General features: G+C 39.3%; 1 protein-coding gene across 1 annotated transcript in view; it reads left to right on the forward strand.

Annotated features, from left to right (window-relative positions):
• The first annotated feature begins 5,238 nt into the window (after nucleotides 1–5,238).
• Nucleotides 5,239–21,413, forward strand: part of BACH1 (BTB domain and CNC homolog 1) — a 122,245-nt gene continuing 106,070 nt past the window's right edge. Inside the window, exons 1-2 of the mRNA XM_081557909.1 lie at nucleotides 5,239–5,306; nucleotides 5,883–5,973. The gene's annotated coding sequence lies outside the window, so the exon portion shown is untranslated. The remainder of the gene's footprint in view (nucleotides 5,307–5,882; nucleotides 5,974–21,413) is intronic.

Consider the following 21,413-nt stretch of genomic DNA (forward strand, 5'->3'; position numbering starts at 1 on the left):
TTTAACCAGATACACTATTCAGGAAGTATTCATTGCTTTCTAAGCAGCACTTGTCTTGGGCCATATGCTAAAATATGAGGCTTGCATAAGCTCATTTTGTGATCCTGAGAGAGACACTTATTTTCCTAAAATTTGAGAAATGGGATAAATTATGCTAATGCATCACAGCATATTTTGCAGGGTTATGTACTACCAAGAATTATAAAGAAACGTATAAATAAAAATTCTTACTAAATATAAGTTTTTTCTATTTCAATTTTGAAAAGACACACAATTCAGAATATTCTTATTCTGAATAAGAACATTGATTGTCAGTGTTTTGAAGGAAACTGACTCTTAATCTGAGAGATAAGTATACAGGAACAGGTCATATTTAATTTTCTCCCACTCCCAGCAATCTTGATTCCAGCTGGGAGAAATATCAACAGCCTTTGATATGCAGATGATACCACTGTAATGGCAGAAAGTAAGAGGAATTAAAGAGCCTCCTGAAGAGGGTGAAAGAGGAGAGTGAAAAAGGTGGCTTAAAACACAATATTAAAAAAACTAAGATCATGCAGTCTGGTCCCATCATTTCATGACAAACAGAAGGGGAGAAAGTGAAAACAGTGATAAAATTTATTTTCTTGGGCTCCAAAATCACTGCTGATGGTGACTGCAGCCATGAAATCAAAAGATGCTTGCTCTTTGGAAGGAAAGCTATGACAAACCCAGACAGCATATTAAAAAGCAGAGACATCACTTTGCCAACAAAGGTCCATATAGTCAAAGCTATGGTTTTTCTAGTAGTCATGTACGGATGTGAGAGTTGGACCATAAAGAAGACTAAGTCCTGAAGAATTGATACTTTCGAATTGTGGTACTGGAGAAGACTCTCGAGAGTTCCTTGGATTGCAAGGAGATCAAACCAGCCAATTCTAAAGGAAATCAACCCTGAATATTCATTGGAAGGACTGATGCTGAAGTTGAGGTTCCAACACTTTGGCTACATGATGAGAAGAGCTGATTCATTGGAAAAGACCCTAATGCTAGGAAAGATTGAAGGCAAAAGGAGAAAGGTGTGGCAGAGGATGAGATTGTTAGATAGCATCATCAACTCAATGAACATGAGTTTGAGTAAACTCTGGGAGGTAGTGAAGGACAAAGAAGCCTGACACACTGCAGTCCATGGGGATGCAGAGAGCCGGACATGACTTAGCAACTGAACAACAACACCATATTTAAATTATATCTTGATTATGCTCTTTACATTAGTGTACAGACTCTGGTTTCTTCATGCACATGAAACGTTGTTGTAAATGGTTTATCGAGGATTTTTAATGAGATATGGCATAAACACAAAACTTTTGTTTCAATAACTTCTTCCTCCCCAACTGTAAAATATAATCATGTTCTGTACTGCTGCGTATGCTGTCTCTTACCAACAGCTTGGTTGAGAATCTCTAACTTCCTGTCGTTCTAGGCATTAGCTCATACCTATTGAGGTATCAGAAAATTTTCTGAGACTCTCTCACCATTGAGGGGTACTATTCCTGTCCCCTCTTCTTGAATCTGAGTGATCTTGGGACTGCTTTAACCATCAGAGAATCCAGAAGTTATTGCTATGTGATTTCTGAGTCAGGGTCATAAAATACCAGGTGACATTTTTTCTTGGAGTCCTAGATCATGTAATGAGTTTGACTGGCCGGAAGCTGCCATGCTGTGACGAAGCTCAAGTAACAGGGAGAAGCCATATTTAACTCTGGTCAAAAATTGACTCATTAAATTATCCCCGGCTTTGTTGTAGCTATGTCATGTATGTGGCTGCGTGTCACGTATGTAGCTACATCGTGTCCTACTCTTGTGACCCCATGGACTGTAGCCAACCAGGTTCCTCCATCCATGGGATTTCCCAGGCAAGAATACTGGAGTGGGTCACCATTTCCTTCTGCAGGGGATCTTCCTGACCCATGGATTGAATCTGGATTGGGTTTCTATATTGGCAAATGGGTTCTTTACCACCAAGCCACCAGGGAAGGTATTAGTTATGTCAGTGAAAATAACCAACTGAGACTTTCCAGCTGAGGCCCCAGACACTGTGGAGAAGAGAATTGCACTTGTTACGCTTTTCTGAGTTCTTGACCCACAGATGCAAGGGTAATAAGATGGTTATTTTTAATGCCACTATGTTTTAGAATGATATAGTACACAACGGTGGATAATCAGAATCATATAAAACTCAGTCTTGGGGGACTGAGTTTTATATGTGATTATAGGCATAAGTTGAAGATCATTATTTTTCAACTGTGGGCAATTCAAATGTACAGTGGCTAGGACTCTGTGCTCCCAGTACAGGGGACCCAGGTTCCATCCCTAAATCCCACATGCTTCAACTATGAGTTCTCATGATGCTATGAATATCGAAGATCCCATGTGCTGCAACTAAGACCCAGAACAGCTCCCCATCTGCACCCCTCCCAAAAAAACCTCGGTCTTACTCATTTTAAAATTTCAAATTTGGTGTAAAGTTTATCCTCCCAGGAATGATCATGTTTCTTTATGACTTAGTGGAAGAAATTAGGAAATACTCCTCTCTGCACATTTTTTTTTTCATTCCTACTCTTCCCTCTGGTATGGGCTAGCAGGAAGGGAGAGTGGAGTCTGGTCTCCCTCCATGCAATGAGGGTAGGCTTCAGACTTCTTTTTGTTGATTGCCGCAGCACCTCTGGCCAACACTGATGGAGGAGCAATGTCTCCCGTGTAACTGGTATCCACGTGTTGCGTCCCCCAAGACGTGCCAAAGCCATTAGGAGGGCTTTGAGTCTTCACTCCTTCCCCTCCGCCACCACCATTTACCACCACTACTGTTCTAGCCCAGACAGCCTCCACTTTGCCGGACATTAGGATCACATTAGGATATTAGACTTCCCCAGTGGCTCAGTTGGTAATATGTCTGCCAATGTAGGAGATGCAAGAGATGAGTGTTCCATCCCTGGGTCAGGAAGAGCCCCTGGAGAAGGAGTTGGCAACCCACTCTAGTATTCTTGTTGGAGAAATCGCATGGACAGAGGAGCCTGGCGGGCTATAGTCCATGGGGTCACAAAGAGTGGAAAAACTGAGCACAAATGAATTCTTAATGAAAGTTTTAAAAATACCTTTTTACCTAAATTGCAACATGAAAAAAATGCAGAGTTTTGAAGATTTTTCAAAGGAAATAACCTTCATAAAAATATTTCATATTTTGCATTTTTCTTGGAATCTATTTCTTTAAATTTTTTCTTAACTCATACTGTTGTCTTTGCGAAGTATGAAGGAGGAAAATATTCTTTTTTCCCCAAGGACTTTAGACTGAAGGACTTTAGAATGAGATGTAGCAGAAAAAAATGTAAACTTTGGAATTGAACTGAGACTTTACATCTGACTTTGATACTTCAAGTACTTTGGGGAGAGCTTCTAAATGATACCCTCAACTGTAAAATGGAGATAATCCCATTTCCTGTGCAGATTATAAAAATTAAACCAACAAGACACTGTTTGAAGAGCATCAATCTCAGATCCTAGTGCATAAGAGATGTTCAGTAAATGCTGGTCCTTCCACTGTGCTTCCTTTTGTAGCCACACTTATCTCACTAACACAGGTTTTTCAGTGGGAATGAGGATGAAGCACAAAGGAAAGATGCTAAGAGCTAGCACTGTTTTTTGACCTCTGACCCGCTTATATGTGGAATCTGGAAAAATAGTAGAGATGAACTTATGTGCAAAGCAGAAATAGACTCACAGCTATAGAAAACAAACTTATGGTTAGCAAGGGAGGAAGAGGGGGTGAGATGAATTGGGGGATTGGGATTGACACATATAGACTACTACATATAAAATAGATAACTAATAAGAACCTACTGTATAGCACGGGGAGCTCTGCTCAGTGCTCTGGGATGACCTAAATGGGAAGGAAACTTAAAAGAATGGGGGAACATGTATATGTATCACTGATTCACTTTGCTGTACAGCAAGAAACTAACACCACATTGTAAAACAACTATACTTCAGCAAAAATAACAATAATAATAGTAATAAAGAAGATATTATAAAAGATAAAAAAGAGCTAGTCCTGTTCTGACCATTTATACATAAAGCGATGCTGTGCAGTGGTATTCACAAATGTGGAACATCTCAAATCAACATAATTTACTAAGCATTTAAAATACAGTCCAATCTAGAAAGATGTTACTGATGAATTTATTTGCAGGGCAGCCACGGAGAAACAGACATAGAGAACAGACTTATGGACATGGTGGGAGGGGAGGGAGAGGAGGAAGAAGAGGGTGAAACGTGTGGAGAGAGTAACACGGAAACTTACATTGCCATAGGTAAAATACATACCAGTGGGAATTTGCTGTCTGACTCAGGGAACTCAAAGAGGGGCTCTGTATCAACCAAAGGGGTGGGAAGGGAGGGAGATGGGAGGGAGGTTCAAGAGGGAGGGAACAAATGTATATGGCTGATTCATGTTGATATTTGGCAGAAAGCAACAAAATTCTGTAAAGCAATTATCCTTCAATGCAATTAAATAAATAAATTAAACAAGATAAAATACAATTCCAAAAGTGTAGGAGGGAAGAGGCATGAAGAGACATGGATGCTGGAGCATGAGGCAAACCTAGGACTCGTGACTGGTTTCAGGAATTCTGTTTTCTTCTGAAATGAGTCAATGGAAGGTGAAATTAAATTTATGTAATAGGAGTAGTTGGAATTTGGGTGCAGCCTCCTGGCACGTGTTTATCCTGCGCTTCAGTTTCTGGAGGCTATGCCTACGTGATTTTGCCTGTTATAAACCTCAAATCAATCATCTCTCTCTTTTTTAATTGAAGCAAGTTGTGCAATCCTTTCTTGTTTGTTTTCGTTAGGGTTTCCTCTACTTTATCCCTAGTAGGAAAAACTGATCCCTTGAGATTTCCTCTGGGATACGATGATTTGCAGCAACTACAGTTTGATGAATTCTTGATGATTCCCTCTGAATTTATCCTCTTTTTTTTTTCATTCTTAAATGCAATCCCTTTTTTCTTGACTGCTCTTCTCTTAGATGCTTTTGAGTAATTAAATATATTCATGGTGTGTATGTGCTACAGATATTGTTCACCATACATTTAGTGTTTGTGGTTCATTATTTCTGTGCGTTCTAGCTTTACATCACAAAGTAATAATCTGCCACTTCTTGTTACCTCCACCACAGTCAGTTCAGTTCAGACCATTAAAATCTTTTGCTCCAATGACCAGATCGGCCTCCTAGCTGTTTTCGTTGGTCCTCACTTTTCAGTCCTTTAACACATGTAAGCCAGAACAATCTACTTTAGAAGAGAAAATTGCTCTTAATTGCTTAGTATCTTTTAAGGACATCCTCAGACTTGGGAGCATGATCTGGTCTCTGCCTGGGCCTCCTGTCCCTCTCATACCTGTTCACCTCTATTCCATGTCCTGGTTATCCCGTCCACTTAAGAATTGCCTTTAGACTTTTTATTTTCCTTTTTCACCTCCTGCTCTCTGCCCTGTAATTCTCTCTGCCTTGGGAAGCTCATCCTTGGCTCACAGCTTCTTTTTTTCCTGCTTGTTTAAAACCCCACTTAGATATCATGTCTCGCTGGAGACCTTCTCTTATGTCCTCCAGAATGGGTTATGTGATTTTTCGTCAATTCCTTTGGCTATGCCTGTCACGACACCATACTCCTTTCAAATTATTTGACTGCCTCATCAAAGTAGAGGCCCTGCCTTATGAGGTGCTTGCATGCTCAGCCGCTTCAGTTATGTCAGACTCTTTGTGACCCCATGGACTGTAGCTCACCAGGCTCCTCTGTCCATGGGATTCTCCAGGCAAGAATATGAGAGTTTGTTGCCATTTCCTTCTCTAGGAGATCTTCTCTACCCAGGGATCGATCCTGAGTCTTCTGCATTGCAGGCAGGTTCTTAACTGCTGAGACACCGGGAAGCCCGCCTTATGAGGTAGGCACCAAATAAATATGTGCTACATGACTGAGTCAATGAATGAAGACAGTGCCTGGAGGCAGTGTGGACCAGTGGGTAAGGAATAGGGTAAAGCCAGACCAGAGTCTGGCTCCTGGCTCCATCCTAACTAGGCGTGGGATCTCTAGTAAGTTAAGTCACCTAAGTCTCTTAGTGAGTAAAATAGGGATAAGAATAGGAAACATCTAGTCAGATTATTGTAATCATTAGATGTTAACCGTTAGGTATAAACAGAATGGAAGGCCCAGGATGTTTTAAGTTAGTTTGATTTATTATTCCCTAGCTTTCTTCTGGCAACTTAGTAGCCAAAGTAGAAGACTCAGCTTCTGTGTGGTCTGTTAGGAATTGTCTATTTAGCTCTGGAAGAGTTCATGAGAACTGATTTATAAAATGTTGGATTTCTACAACATAGAATGCTGCAAATGATTAACTGTAACATATGATGTCGATGTCGTATATTATAATTTAATATTGTAATTATGGAGAAGGTATGTCATATCTTTGCTTAAACCACAAGAATACTGGAGTGGTTTGCCATTCCCTCCTCCAGGGGACTGCATTTTGTCAGAACTCTTCACTATGACCTGTCTGTCTTGGGTGGCCCTGCACAGCATGGCTCATAACTTCATTGAGTTACTCAAGCCTTTTCAGCGCAACAAGGCTGTGATCCATGAAGGGGAAGTTTTAATACATACTGGTTAAATATGCTTTAAGGAATTAGGATCTACCATAAGCTAAACCATAGTAACGCAGTCTTGATGATAGAAAGAGGTATATATTAGGGGTCTTTCTCTCAAAACTGGGTTTGAAATACTGATCAAAACTTGGCTAGAGGAACGTACAGAATTTTTCAGATATGAAACACTGATGAAGTCTTAGAGGAAAACTGTCAGGGAGCTTATAAACTGGAGAAAGATCATGTTTCACTGAAGTCAGTGGTGATGGTGTGACTAATATTTCTTGTTTTAGTGCATGGAGAAATGGGAGACAAAGGAGAGAGAGAGAGGCAGGGAGGGGAGGACAGAAGGAAGGAGAGAGAGAGAGACATGGAAAGAATATTTTCATCACAAAGTATAGAATCTACCTATAAATTGGAGTTTTTAAGGTGATCAAAGGTTAGCTGAAAGTGCTTGTTAAGTCTTTGAACACAAAGACGCTGAGAAGACAGGTAAGCCTTGGGAAACTAGTTCTCCAATTCAGCACAAATTTGAATTGCTTAAACCAGAGGAGCGGGGCGGGGAAACAGAATTCAATTCAGCAATGATTCAGAAATTTTAGAAGTTAGTAACTGAGATAACTATACCTAGGTGATAACATCAATGATATTGAATGTTTGAGCGTAATGTTCTTTAAAATTTATATCTTTGTTATTTTGGAAAAAACATCAAGAAAATGAAAATAATATGCTATTACATTTTCTTGGGCATAGTTATGTCTGTCTGTAGCAAACAGGTTTTTCAATGGAAAGGCAGTGTTCAGTGGAACACCAGCTCCATGAATGAACAAGTAAGAAATTCTGTACTTGCCTTGAGGCAGGGTTGGGTACTGGTTAAATGCAGTGGAGTAGGATGGCCTGAGTTTGCATTTTACTGCAAGTCAATGAATTAAAAGGATGCTTCCAACTTCACTAATGATACGGTTATAAAACTAAGTCCCAAAATATACTCAATTTTGTATATGTCATAACTGTCATGATCTCTAACAATGGAAACAGTAAGAGACTTTATTTTGGGGGGCTCCAAAATCACTGCAGATGGTGATTGCAGCCATGAAATTAAAAGACGCTTGTTCCTTGGAAGAAAAGCTATGACCAACCTAGACAACATATTAAAAAGCAGAGACATTGCTTTGCCTACAATGGTCCGTCTAGTCAAAGCTCTGGTTTTTCCAGTAGTCAAGTATGGATGTGAGACTTGGACTATAAAGAAAGCTGAACACTGAAGAATTTATGATTTTGAACTATGGTGTTGGAGAAGACTCTTGAGAGTCCCTTGGACTGCAAGGCATTCCAATCAGTCCATCCTAAAGGAAATGAGTCCTGAATATTCATTGGAAGGACTGATGCTGAAGCTGAAACTCCAATACTTTGGCCACCTGATGCAAAGAACTGACTCGTTAGAAAAGAAACTGATGCTGGGAAAGATTGAAAGCAGGAGGAGAAGGGGACGATAAAGGATGAGATGGTTGGATGGCATCACTGGCTAGGTGGACATGAATTTGAGCAAGCTCCAGGAGTTGGTGATGACAGGGAAGCCTGGTGTGCTGCAGTCCATGGGGTCACAAAGAGTCGGACATGACTGAGCGACTGAACTGAGCTGAACTATCTATTTATAGAAGTTTAAAGCACGTGTAGCTATTTAGGAATTGAGCAGGCATTTAAGCCAGATTGGTCCACACCTCATAACCACTCTCCTGCCGATGTCTGCATTTCCAAAGGAGGCTATGCAGACTCTAGTATGAGGGAGCCATAGAAAACTATTCTTCTGTTCAACCTCTGGTTTCCAGGTTTTGTATTTGGATAACCTGATTAATGAAATGCACGTTACATATAGTTATAGTGCTAGTGCTCAGTACGAAATCATGTCCGACTCTTTGCTACCCCAGGGACTGTAGCCCATCAGGTTCCTCTGTCCATGGGCTTTCTCAGGCAAGGATACTGGAGTGGGTTGCCATTTCCTTCTCTACATATCTCCTGCATTGGCAGTGCCACCTGGGCAGGCATATATACCTATACTTTGTCCCAAAGGCAAGTATATACTTTCATTAAAGTAAATTTTCATTAATCAAATTATGTCTTCCTTGGGATTTCATGATAACATCTGTTCTTTAAATATTCTCACCACACAATGTAATATACATCACATTCAAACACGTTGGGCTTCCCTGATAGCACAGATGGTAAAGAATCTGCCTGCAATGCAGGAGACCTGGTTTCAATCCCTGTGTTGGGAAGATCCTTGGAGGAGGGCATGGCAATCCACTCCAATATTCTTGTCTGGAAAATCCCATGGACAGAGGAGCCTGGTGGGCTACATTCCATGGGATCACAAAGAGTCAGACAAAATTGAGAGTCCAAGCACAGCACAAACAGACACAAAACTGTTAACAACAACTATTTAAGAGGTAAACTGAATACATTTTAACAAGTCAAAAACTTATTGATGTAAATCCTAGACATTTTGATTTGAAACAAAGCTTAAACGTCTAAAACAGTTTTCCAACAAAGTGTGAAACAATCCAAAAGTTAGGATTGCCTTAAGGAGCTTTGAGTTGACAACAGCAACAAAACCCACCATGCCATCCCTGGACTGTCCTCTGAAGTATGTGTTTTCGCAGTGGAAGAATAGGCATTGTTTGGAATTTCCCCAGGTAATTCTAATGAGCAGTCAGAGCTGAGACTCTGGTCTAAAGGAAAAGTAGAAGCTCATAATTGAACAGGAAAATAAATATTTGCTGAAGTAACTACACAGGGCTAAAAAACAAAATCAAAGCCCACATCTGTCCAGCATCCATTAGAATCCTCCTTTGATCTTGAATCCTCTTCAGATGCTATTTACTTCCCTCAGATACTTGTCTCTAAACAGCAGGGGCCACTCCGGTCTTATTTCCTCACTTCTCAACCCATCTCAAGCCAGCAACCATGATCTCCACCCTCCTGAGCCTTAACTTACTGAGCCTCCATCAATATATCATCAATACATTACATACATAATAATATAACCAAAACATAATATATGATAATATTGATATATATTGCACATCTACCTGAAAACTTCCCAGGTGGCGCAGTGGTAAGGAAGCAGCCTGCCAGTGCATGGGACACAGGAGACACACGTTCAATCCCTAAGTTGGGAGAAGGGAATGGCAACCCACTCCAGTATTCTTGCCTGGGAAATCCAATCAGAGGAACCTTGTGGGCTACAGTCCATGGGGTCGCAAGGAGTCAGACATAACTGAGCACATACTTGAAAACTGCTATGGGTTATAAGTTGTGCTTTTTTTTTTTTTAACTTAATACTTTATTCAGATTTCCTTACTTTGAAAAAAAATTGATTTTGGCTGTGCTGGGTCTTTGTTGCCGCGAGGGCTACTCTAGTTGCGGTGTGTGGGCTTCTCACTTCTGTAGTTTCTCTTGTTGCAGTGCATGGGTTCTAGGGTCGTGGGCTCAGCAGCTGTGGCTCCAGGGCTGTCGAACACAGGCTCTATAATTGTGGTGCACAGATTAAGTTGCTCCACAGCATGTGGGATCTTCCTGGATTAGGGATCGAACCCGTGTCTCCTGCATTGGCAGGTGAATTCTTTACCACTGAGCCACCAGAGAAGCGCAGCCGTGCTATTTTAATGACTTACTTTTTAAAGATCGATAAGATTATAACACAGAATAAAGCTTTGGACACTATCTTATACTTTAGTTCTCAAGTTTTTTTTTTTTTTTAAAGCAACACTTCTCTTTGAAATGTCAGTAGTGAAAGAGATGGTGGTGTTGCTTAGTTTGAGGGGTGGTGGTGATAGAGGGGTGATTGCTGTGTTCTGCCCACCTTTCCTGCCACTTTCCCCTCAGAGGTAACTTTCTGAGAAGCACAGTTTAAAATCACTCATCTAGACCCCTTTCTGATAGAACACAGGACATGTCTGCTGCCTTCAGGAAGCTGCTGGGTTTTATAGATAAAAATACTTATCGGTGGTAATATATTGTAGCTCAAGAGCTCACATTTATATTATGTTTATTATGTGCCAGGCACCTTCTTCAGCATGTTGCAGGTAGCAACATATTCAATCCTCATGACAGTACTGTGAGTATGGTTATTGCTACTCCTGCCTTATGGATGAGGACATCGAAGCAGGAGACCTTACATCACTTGCTGGTGTCACACAGCCAGGGATTGCAGATACGAGACATGCTTTTAAACACCAATCCCCTGCCTGATATATTCAGGGTGTGTATCTGATAATCTATACGGCATATATGCCTTGTCTTTGTGCAATTGGGTTTCCCCGGTCGCTCAAGTGGTAAAGAATCCATCTGCCAATGCAGGAGACACAAGTTTGATCCCTGGGTTGGGAAGATCTCCTGGAGAAGGACATGGCAACCCATTCCAGTGTTCTTGCCTGGGAAATCCCGTGGACAGAGGAGCCTGGTGGGCTACAGTCCATGGGGTTGCAAAGAGTCGGACACGACTGAGTGACAGCACACACACCATGTGCAAATAGAGTGTTTAACTAATAAATCTTTAGAAGTAATAGCTTATCATGTTGTAGATGCTGGAGATACAGGAGTGAGGAAGACTGAAAAGATACCTGCCCTCATGGACCCTCTGCAAATAAAAAGGAAATAAGATGATTTGGGTAGGGAAAGATGCTACTAAAAATGTACAGTAAAGGGACATCCTGGTGGTCCAGTGGTCAAAAACCTGCCTTACAATGCAGGGGATGTGGGTTCCATCCCTTGCTGGGGAACTAAGATCCCACAAGCCAGTGGAGCAACTAGTCCAGTGCACAGCCACTACTGAGTCTGCGCGTTACAACTAAGAGAGTTTGTGCACTGCAGCAAAAGATCTTGCGTGATGCAACTAAGACCCAACACAGCCAAATAAACAAATAAATATTTATAAAAAAGAATATACAGCAGGGTAAAACTAAGATTATTAGAACTTGCTGCTTCAATTACTACAACAGCAGCTGGGAGCATCAGTGTCATCTGAGAGTTGGCTGGAAAGACAAAACTTGGCAACTACCCAGACCAATCCCCAAATCAGAACCTGCACTTCCACGAGCTCCCCAGGTGACTCGTGTGCACAGTGAAGCTCCACAGCACTGAGCCAGAGAGCAGGCTTCTGTTGCTTAGTGGCCAGGATTCATTTTTTTTCTCTTCACCTTCTGATGTGTGCACACATTCTCACACACACATGCTGATTTTACATATATATATATATATATATAAAAGGATAATGTAGACTTTGCCTTTTGAAATATCACGTTATAAAATAAAAACATTCCTGCTTTATTTGCAGTGTATTTTCAGAAACTTTATCCTTTAAAAACAGTACTTTGTCATAGGTCTAATGATATAATTGGGGGTTCTATTGCTAATTCAACTTGAAATGACTCATAGCTCTGATTAAAAACATCATAAAAGAAAAGCTGTAAGTAAAATTTCTACAGCCCTCTTTAAAATATGCAATTTAATGCTCCAATTCCAATTAAAATATACCATAACATTAATTATATAAAGAACTTCAATTTGCTGCAAAATATGTAGTGTATAAAAATGACTCCAATATAAATTTGCTCTAAATTATTATGCCAATTATAAGCATTATTTAAGCATTTAATTAAATGACTGTTCACATTTTGAAGGGAAGATTCATAATTTTCCAGATCACTTTAAAAAAACATCCAATTTTATTTATGTTATACAAATTTTTTTTTTTCATGAGGACAATTCCTTATAAAAAGTAACGTTCAGAGTCATACCAGTTACCTTAGGGCTATTAGAAATGACTACTCAGAATATAGAAGCAGTATTTCAGGAAAGATTTGTGGCTTGTTTCTTACCAAAATCATTTAGAAAACTAAAAACTACCTGACATTCCTCATCTTTGCACTGCCTACTCCCCATTTCCTCTGAGCTTTCATGTAAGAAAATACAAAAGCCACCGGGCAAAAAGAAGTACCAAAGTACTATGTCATTTAAGAGCTAGCTAGACAGTCATCAGTGAGAGGAACCCCCTCAACCCAGTTTACCCAGGACTTTTCCTGACTGTCTACCACTGACTATCCCAAACGCCAGGAACCCTCTCAGTCCCTGCAAAATTGGAATGATTGGTTGCTCAAAGTTATGACCAACCTAGACAGCATATTAAAAAGCAGAGACATTACTTTGCCAACAAGGGTCCATCTAGTTAAGGCTAGGGTTTTTCCAGTGGTCATGTATGGATGTGAAAGTTGGACTATAAAGAAAACTGAGCGCTGAAGAATTGATGCTTTGAACTGTGGTGTTGGAGAAGACTCTTGAGAGTCCCTTGGACTGCAGGGAGATGCAACCAGTCCATCCTAAAGGACATCAGCCCTGGGTGTTCATTGGAAGGATTGATGTTGAAGCTGAAACTCCAATACTTTGGCCACCTGATGCAAAGAATTGACTCATTTGAAAAGACCCTGATGCTGGGAAAGATTGAGGGCAGAAGGAGAAGGGGATGACAGAGGATGAGATGGTTGGATGGCATCACCAACTCAATGGACATGAGTTTGGGTAAACTCCGGGAGTTGGTGATGGACAGGGAGGCCTGAACTGAACTGAATTGAGGTCACTAAAGACTAAATAAAAAATGAAACTAAAAATGAATTTCAACAGTACATTTACAGAATTGTGAGCACAATATTGTATTTTATTTTGCTACTTTCAGTGAAAACCCCCCCAAAAAATATAGAAATTGCCATCCCCTTCTTCCCTTTCTTAATACTGTGGTGTAGCCTGTTTGAGAGAAAGAGAAGAAAAGAAAGCAGAAAAACAGGCATAATATTAATTATTCACCAGACCACTGGGCTCCAAACTAGAGGTAAATTAAGAAAATATTAGAGAGTCCAGTTTTATTTAGTTATTTTGCCAAAAACTAAAAAAAATATAAACTCAGCTTTACTCATATGTAGTGGGCTTTCTTGGTGGCTCAGTGGTAAAGGACCCGCCTGCCAATGCAGGAGACTTGGGTTTGATTCCTGGGTTGGAAAGATCCCCTGGAGAAGAAAATGGCAACCCACTCCAGTATTCTTGCCTGGAAAATCCTATGGACAGAGGAGCCTGAAGGGCTACAGTCTATGGGGTCACAAGGAGTCGTACAAGACTGAATATGACCATGAACAATATACAAATTAATACCACAGAAGTTCCTGGCTTAATTTTTGCCAAAGTAATTAAAAGATGTATTAAAAGTTGGCACACATAAAACAAACAATGAAGATTCACTGAGTTTTCCTGTAAAGATAAATGGCAGTTAGAATCATGCTATTTAGCAGACTTTTGACAAACAAACACACTTAACCTGTCCCTTCAAAGTAAATATGACATTTCTACATTATGAAAGTGTTTTTCAAAAGAAATGTGTGATATGAAAAGAAGTCTTTTGAGACAGTTTGAAAGCATTTTCAATGGGAAATTATTTTATTCCTAAAATGGATATTGAGATCACACAAGAAAATCCAAGACACACCCACCATTAAATAGTGCTTATTAAATGGAAGTACACATACTTATGAATATGTTAGTAGGAACAGATTAACACAAAATAAATATGTCACATAATTTTGGATTATCAATTGTGCTCAAAGATCAGTGATAAAAACATTACTTTATATTGGAGCAAAATGGTTATATTTTTGGAGTGATGGCAAAAAATTACAATGAAATATCAAACTTCAAAAGAAATTTGGAATTTGTACCATGTTCCCAGCCTTGATAAGAAGGGTTGGGAAGGAAGTGTAAGAGGGACTACTGCATGCCACAATTTCTTGTGGCATCATTTTGGGGTACATTCAAGAAAAATGTTGGAGGGAGTCCTCTGGTGGTACAGGGTTTAAGAGTCCATGCTTGCTTCCACTGCAGGAGGCATGAGTTTGATCCCTGGTCAGTGCACTAAGATCCCACATGCCTCAAGGTGGCAAGACCAAAAAAGTAAATTAAAAAAAAGAGTTTAAAATTAAAAAAACATTTTGAGTTTTACTGTTGCCCTGTAAGGAGTTATCATGACATTTATATATTAATAACATCTTAGAATTGCTCTCTAATTGTTTTATGATTTTTCTTCTCACTTAGATTGTGCTCTTCTCCAAGACAGGGCTGTATTTCTCACTTGTTTTTAAGGAAAATATTAAGGTCATAGCAATTTCTAACTAAAAAAAAAAAAAGTCTTGAATAGCTGTTGAATGTTTTATGTGTTACTAGTGGGCATATATACAGATGTTATCACTTTGGAAAATAGACTGGCATTACCTATTAATGCTGAATGAATAGATATATCAGGTAACCTGGCCATTTTACCCTCAGGAATATCAGTTTCTCAGTCTCAGTTCAGTCGCTCAGTCATGTCCGACTCTTTGCAACCCCATGAACCGCAGCACGCCAGACCTCCCTGTCCATCACCAACTCCCGGAGTCTACCCAAACCCATGTCCATCAAGTCGGTGGTGACATCCAGCCATCTCATCTTCTGTTGTCCCCTTCTCCTCTTGCCCCCAATCCTTCCCAGATTAGGGTCTTTTCCAATGAGTCAGCTCTTGGTCTTTTCCAATGAGTCAGCCACCATGAGGTGGCCAAAGTATTGGAGTTTCAGCTTCAACATCAGTCCTTCAGTGAACACGCAGAATTGATCTCCTTTAGGATGGACTGGTTGGATCTCCTTGCAGTCCAAGGGACTCTCAAGAGTCTTCTCCAACACCACAATTCAAAAGCATCAATTCTGCGGCACTCAGCTTTCTTCACCGTCCAACTCTCACATCCATACATGACTACTGGAAAAACCCTAGCCTTGACTAGATGGACCTTTGTTGGCAAAGTAATGTCTCTGCTTTTTAATATGCTATCTAAGTTGGTCATAACTTTCCTTCCAAGGAGTAAGCGTCTTTTAATTTCATGGCTGCAATCACCATCTGCAGTGATTTTGGAACTCCCCAAAAAATAAAGTCTGACATTGTTTCCACTGTTTCCCCATCTATTTGCCATGAAGTGATGGGACCAGACGCCATGATCTTAGTTTTCTGAATGTTGAGCTTTAAGCCAACTTTTTCACTCTCCTGTTTCACTTTCATCAAAAGGCTCTTTAGTTCTTCTTCACTTTCTGCCATAAGGGTGTTGTCATCTGCCAAGAGAAACTCTTGCCCATGTATGATGAGCCAGGTAAGAATTCCCTGTAAGAAAATTCCTGGCAGTATTGTTCACAACAGCAAAAGCCTGGAAAGAGCCCCAGTGCTCAATAGGAGAGTGGATTAAAGAACTATTGTATAACCACACAATAGAATATTATACAGCATTCTTAACTAATAAAATGCTGCAATGCTTACAACAGGATAAATACCACAAATGTAATATCAAGTGGAAAATACCAAGTGCCAAGAGATTATCTACAGCATGCATTTTTAAAAATAAAGGTGAAAACAAGATGAAGTATATATGTTTTAGAAATACATACAGATTAAAAGTTAAAAAATACTTGTTGAATGTAACATAATTAAACTGATGTTTTTTTCATGTAGTACTTCATTAGCATTAGATATTTTTTGGTAAATTAATTTATGTATTTTAATTGGAGGCTAATTACTTTACAATATTGTAGTGGTTTTTGCCGTATATTCACATGAATCAGCCATGGGTGTACATGTGTCCCCCATCCTGAAACCCCCTCCCACCTTCCTCCCCATCCCATCCCTCAGGGTCGTCCCAGTGCACCGGTCCTGAGCACCCTGCCTCATGCATCGAACCTGGACTGGCAATCTGTTTCACATATGGTAATATACATGTTTCACTGCTATTCTCTCAAATCATCCCACCCTCGCCTTCTCCCACAGAGTCCAAAAGTCTGTTCTTTACATCTGCGGGAATGCAAACTAGTACAGCATTAGATTTTAATTAAGGTTCATGGTTGCCAGCCTCGAAGATGATACCTAATGATCCTCAACTCTTCATGTTCATGTTCTTTTGTAGTCTTCTCCCACTTTGATTAGGAGGGTGTTGTGCAACTCACAGGATGTTGTGAAATAAGCGTGTGTGACTTCTGAGGCTAGATTATAAAAACAATGTGGCTTCTATCCTGCTCTCTTGTATGGCTCACCTTTGGGGGAAGTAGCCCCCTAAATGCTGTGTCATGAGGATACTCAAGCCGTCCATGGAGAATTCCAGAATTGGCACATGTGAAGTTTCTTGTCAAGGAATAGTAGTAAGTGAGTGAACCATCTTGGAAAGGATCTTAACCCCCATCCAAGCCTTTAAACATGACTATGACCCTGAAAAATATCTGGGCTGCAGCTTCAAGAGAAATCGTCTGCCAGAACCCCAACTAACTGCTCCCAAAGTCCTGACCTACAGAAACTGTGAGATAATAAATGTTTATTGCTATGATGAGCTGCTGTGATTTACAGTAATTTGTTACCCAACAGTACATGTCTGATATGAAGTCAACTAGTTATTATTCTTTTAAGCCCTTGCCTCCAGTGTTTTTTTTTTTTCATACCTAGCACCTGGTGTTCATGTATCAATAATAAGCTGTTTCAAAATAGCTCTTGTTTTATTATGTTTATAAACATTATGTTCATAGTTTATAAACATTATTCAAATATTTCAATATGACAATGAGTTTAATTTCTATACAACAGATCAAGGAAATGAAAGGATTTAGATTAAATATCTGACTGTAACACAAGTACCTTTCCTTTAGCCGTTTAAAAATTCTATTAAAAAGAAACAAAAGACTTCAACATTTTTGAGTTAGGATGGCTACAAATGATTGGATTTGTATTTTTAGTGAATACTCCTAAAGGGTTTTCTATTTCTCATGTTTCAAACTGATTGCTTAATACCTCTAGCTTATCCATGGTTCTGCCTTACCAGAAGTCTTGATTTCTAGAAATTATTTATATAATGAATAATAGGTGGCATTTTTTGAGCACTCACCAGGGGTAGAGATAGTGCTAAGCCCTCAAGACTCATCTCTTCATTTAATTAGAAGAATGAGAAGAGCTAGACCTACAGAAAGGAAGAAGCGTTATCCAGAAGCCAGGATCAAATCAAAGAGGCATGTCAAATTACATTATTTATGTTTTCTTTATTTTTGATGGCTCCTTGAAGGGCATTTATACTGCTCCATCAAAATATATTTAATTTTATATTTCATTTTTCTTAATTGAAATACTTGGAAACATTTTGCCACTTAGCAGAAAATTCATTAAGTTTAACATATATTTCACTGTAACTAGTAATTTGTAGTTTACATTTTAAAAATTATCTTTACAATGCTAATATTTTTTCATAAACTGTGAAAGTTCAAGTTTTGTTTTAGCATGGTAAAGGGTAAATTACTTAAAGATTATTAGTCAGCAGTGGATAGGGAAGCCTGGTGTGCTGCAGTCCATGGGGTCGCAAAGAGTTGGGCATGACTGAGCAACTGAACTGAACTGAACTGAGTCAGCGAAGAACAGATAAAGGACCACCTTGAGGGTAAAGCCACTGAGGGTGAGATAACAGTAGGTGAATCTGCCTGCAGTGCAGGAGGCCTGAGTTCAATTCCTGGGTTGGAAAGATCCCTGGAGAAGGAAATGGAAACCCACTCTAATATTCTTGCTTGGAGAATCCCATGGACAGAGGAGCCTGGCAGGCTGCAGTCCATGGGGTCACAAGAATCAGACACAACTTAGCGACTACACCACCACCAACACCAATAGTAGGTGTAAAAGCACAGAGCTGATTGTCTCTATCGTAGCAACAAACTGAAAAATAAATTAAAATATAATACCATTTATAATACCATCAAATATCATAATACAGGGAGAATAAATTTGACAAAATGTGTATAAGACAATCGATTTTTGGATATTGATCCTGTATTCTGTGACCTCACTAAATTTATTTATTACAAGTTTTATTTATTTATTTGTTTTTGGCTGTGCTGTGTCTTCGTCGCAGCTCAGGCTCTTCTCTAGTTGTGATGAGTGAGGGCTACTCTCTAGTTGCGGTGTGTGGGCTTCTCATTGCAGTGGCTTCTCTTGTGGCAGAGCACGGGCTCTAGGGCGCGAGGGCTTCAGTAGTTGTGGCTCCCAGGCCCTAGAGCACAGGCTCAATAGTTGTGGCACATGGGCTTAGTTGCTCCATGGAATGTGAGATCCTCCTGGACCAGGGATTGAACCTGTGTCTCCTGCATTGGCAGGCAGGTATTTTACCACTGAGCCACCAGGGAAGTCCTGAATTTATTCACTAATTCTGGTAAGTTAAAATTTTTTTCTTACGTTTCTCTATATAAAAAGAAAGGAAGTGAAATCGCTCAGTCATGTCCGACTCTGTGCGACCCTATGGACTGTAGCCTGCCAGGCTGCTCTCTGTCCGTAGCATTTCCCAGGCAAGAATACTGGAGTGGGTTGCCATTTCCTTTTTCAGGGGACCTTCTTCCTGACCCAGGGATTGAACCTGGGCCTCTTGCATTGCAGGCAAACTCTTTACCATCTGAACCACCAGGGAAGGTCGCCTCTACATAAAAGGCATGTTAACTGTTAACATAACATCTTAAGTCTATCCATTTTTCATTCCTTTTGTTTATTTTTTTGCTTTATTGAACTGGTATATTGTAAACTACAAAACATTGCAATGAAATACTGAAATATATTTAAGTAAATATGAAATATGTTATGTTCATGTATTGTAAGATTCAAGATTAAGATATCACTTATCCCCATAAATGATCTATAGACTTAACACTATTCAGAATAAAATTTCAGAATGCTTTAAACATTTTTTTTTTAATTCTTATGGACTGTAAAGGACCAAGAATAGCCAAACAGTTCTGAAAAAGAAGAAAAACATAGTTGAGTTTACATGCCTGATTTTAAAATGCACTTTAAAGCTACCATAATTGAAATAGTATAATATCAGTGTAAGGATAGACCAAAAGAACTGAAGGAGAGAATAGCCTAGAAATTGTTCCACCGTTATATGGTAATCAATTCTTGACAAAATGCCAAGCCAAATCAAAGGGGAAATAATTTCAATAATTGGTGTGGAAATGTTGGATATCTATATGGGGAAAAAGGGTTTCCCTGGTGGCTCAGACTATAAAGAATCTGCCTGCAATGCAGGAGACCGGGATTCTATCCCTGGGTCAGGAAGATTCCCTGGAGAAGGGAATGGCAACCCACTCCAGTATTCTTGTCTGGAGAATCCCATGGACAGAGGAGCCCCCATGGGCTACAGTCCACAGGTTCACAAAGAGCTGGACACAACTGAGTGACTAACACACACACACACGGGGGAAAAATTAACCTTGATCTCTACCTCATGCCATCCACAAAAATCTATTCAAGATGGAAAATAAAACTCAGTGTAAAAGCTATGATAAAACTTCCAGAAGAGATAGAGGAGAAAACAACTTCATGATTTTGCTATTGGCATAGATTTCTAAGATGAGAATCAAAAAATGCTAATCATAAAAAGAAAAACTGATAGATTGAACTTCAGAATAATATACCAATTAAAAAAAATTAAAAGGCGAACCACAGGCAAAACTGGAATCAAATATTCTCTCTCTCTCTTGCTCTTATACCCAGAAAACAAAAAGAACTCTTAGACATCAACAATAAAAGTATAAATAATCAATAGACAATGGACAAGACTTGAAAAGATACTACAGAAAAGAAAATATGAGGATGACAAAAAGACACTTGAAAAGGTGAAAAAATTACTATTAGTTGTCATTGAAATGGAAAAACATCACAATGTTTAAAAGATTGTGTAAATTGTGTTTCAGCCATACAAATGTATACTCAGCAATAAAGTGAATGAGTTACTCACACACACAATAACATCATTGAATCTAGTTTCTGGTTTCTTTATATAAAGCTTAAGATCAGACAAAATTAAGCTATGATAATAGAAATCTGATCAGTGTTGCCTGGAAGAGAGGAGGAGGGTAAGGTAAAAGAGCACGCAGGACTTTTCTGACATGCTGGAAATGTTCTAGACTGTGATTGGCATTACACATGTGTATACACTGTCGAAAATCATAGGACTGCACACTTAAAATCTGTGCCACTAATGGTGCATAAATTCTATCTCCTTAAAGTTGACTGACCAAAACCAAACTTAATTAAGAGATTGAAAGGCAAGCCACAGGATGAGGGGAAAAAAAAAACAAAACAAAAAAAACAAAGACATACGCCCAGAATACATACTTGAAAAAAAATCTTCTTAGGACTTCTTAAGAAAAATCCAGACAATTCAATAGAAAATAACAAAAAACTAAAATAATACTTTATAATAGGACTTTGAAGTGGTGAATATATTTATGAAATGGGATTAACATCATGAAAATGCAACTTAAAATCACAATGAAATATCATTACAACACTACCAGAATGGATAAAACTTTAAAAATAGTGCCAAGTGTTTCGATAGATGTGAAGCAGTTGGAACTCTTAGGCATCACTAGTAGGAATGTGCATTAAACAACCATTTTGGAAAATTGTTAGGCAGTATCTACTAATGCTGAACATTTGCATTCCCTTTGACCTAGCAATTCTACTCTTAGTTGTATACTCAATACAAATGTGTGTATTCATTCACCAGAAAACTTTACACATTTTTTCATGGTAACTTTACTCATAATAGCCCTCAGGTAGAAACAACCCACATGCCCACCAACAGTAAAATTAATACATGGCAATAGATGG

This window comes from Giraffa tippelskirchi, chromosome 2, assembly GCF_054371585.1.
Source record: "Giraffa tippelskirchi isolate mGirTip1 chromosome 2, T2T-mGirTip1v1.2.pri, whole genome shotgun sequence".
NCBI lineage: Eukaryota > Metazoa > Chordata > Mammalia > Artiodactyla > Giraffidae > Giraffa > Giraffa tippelskirchi.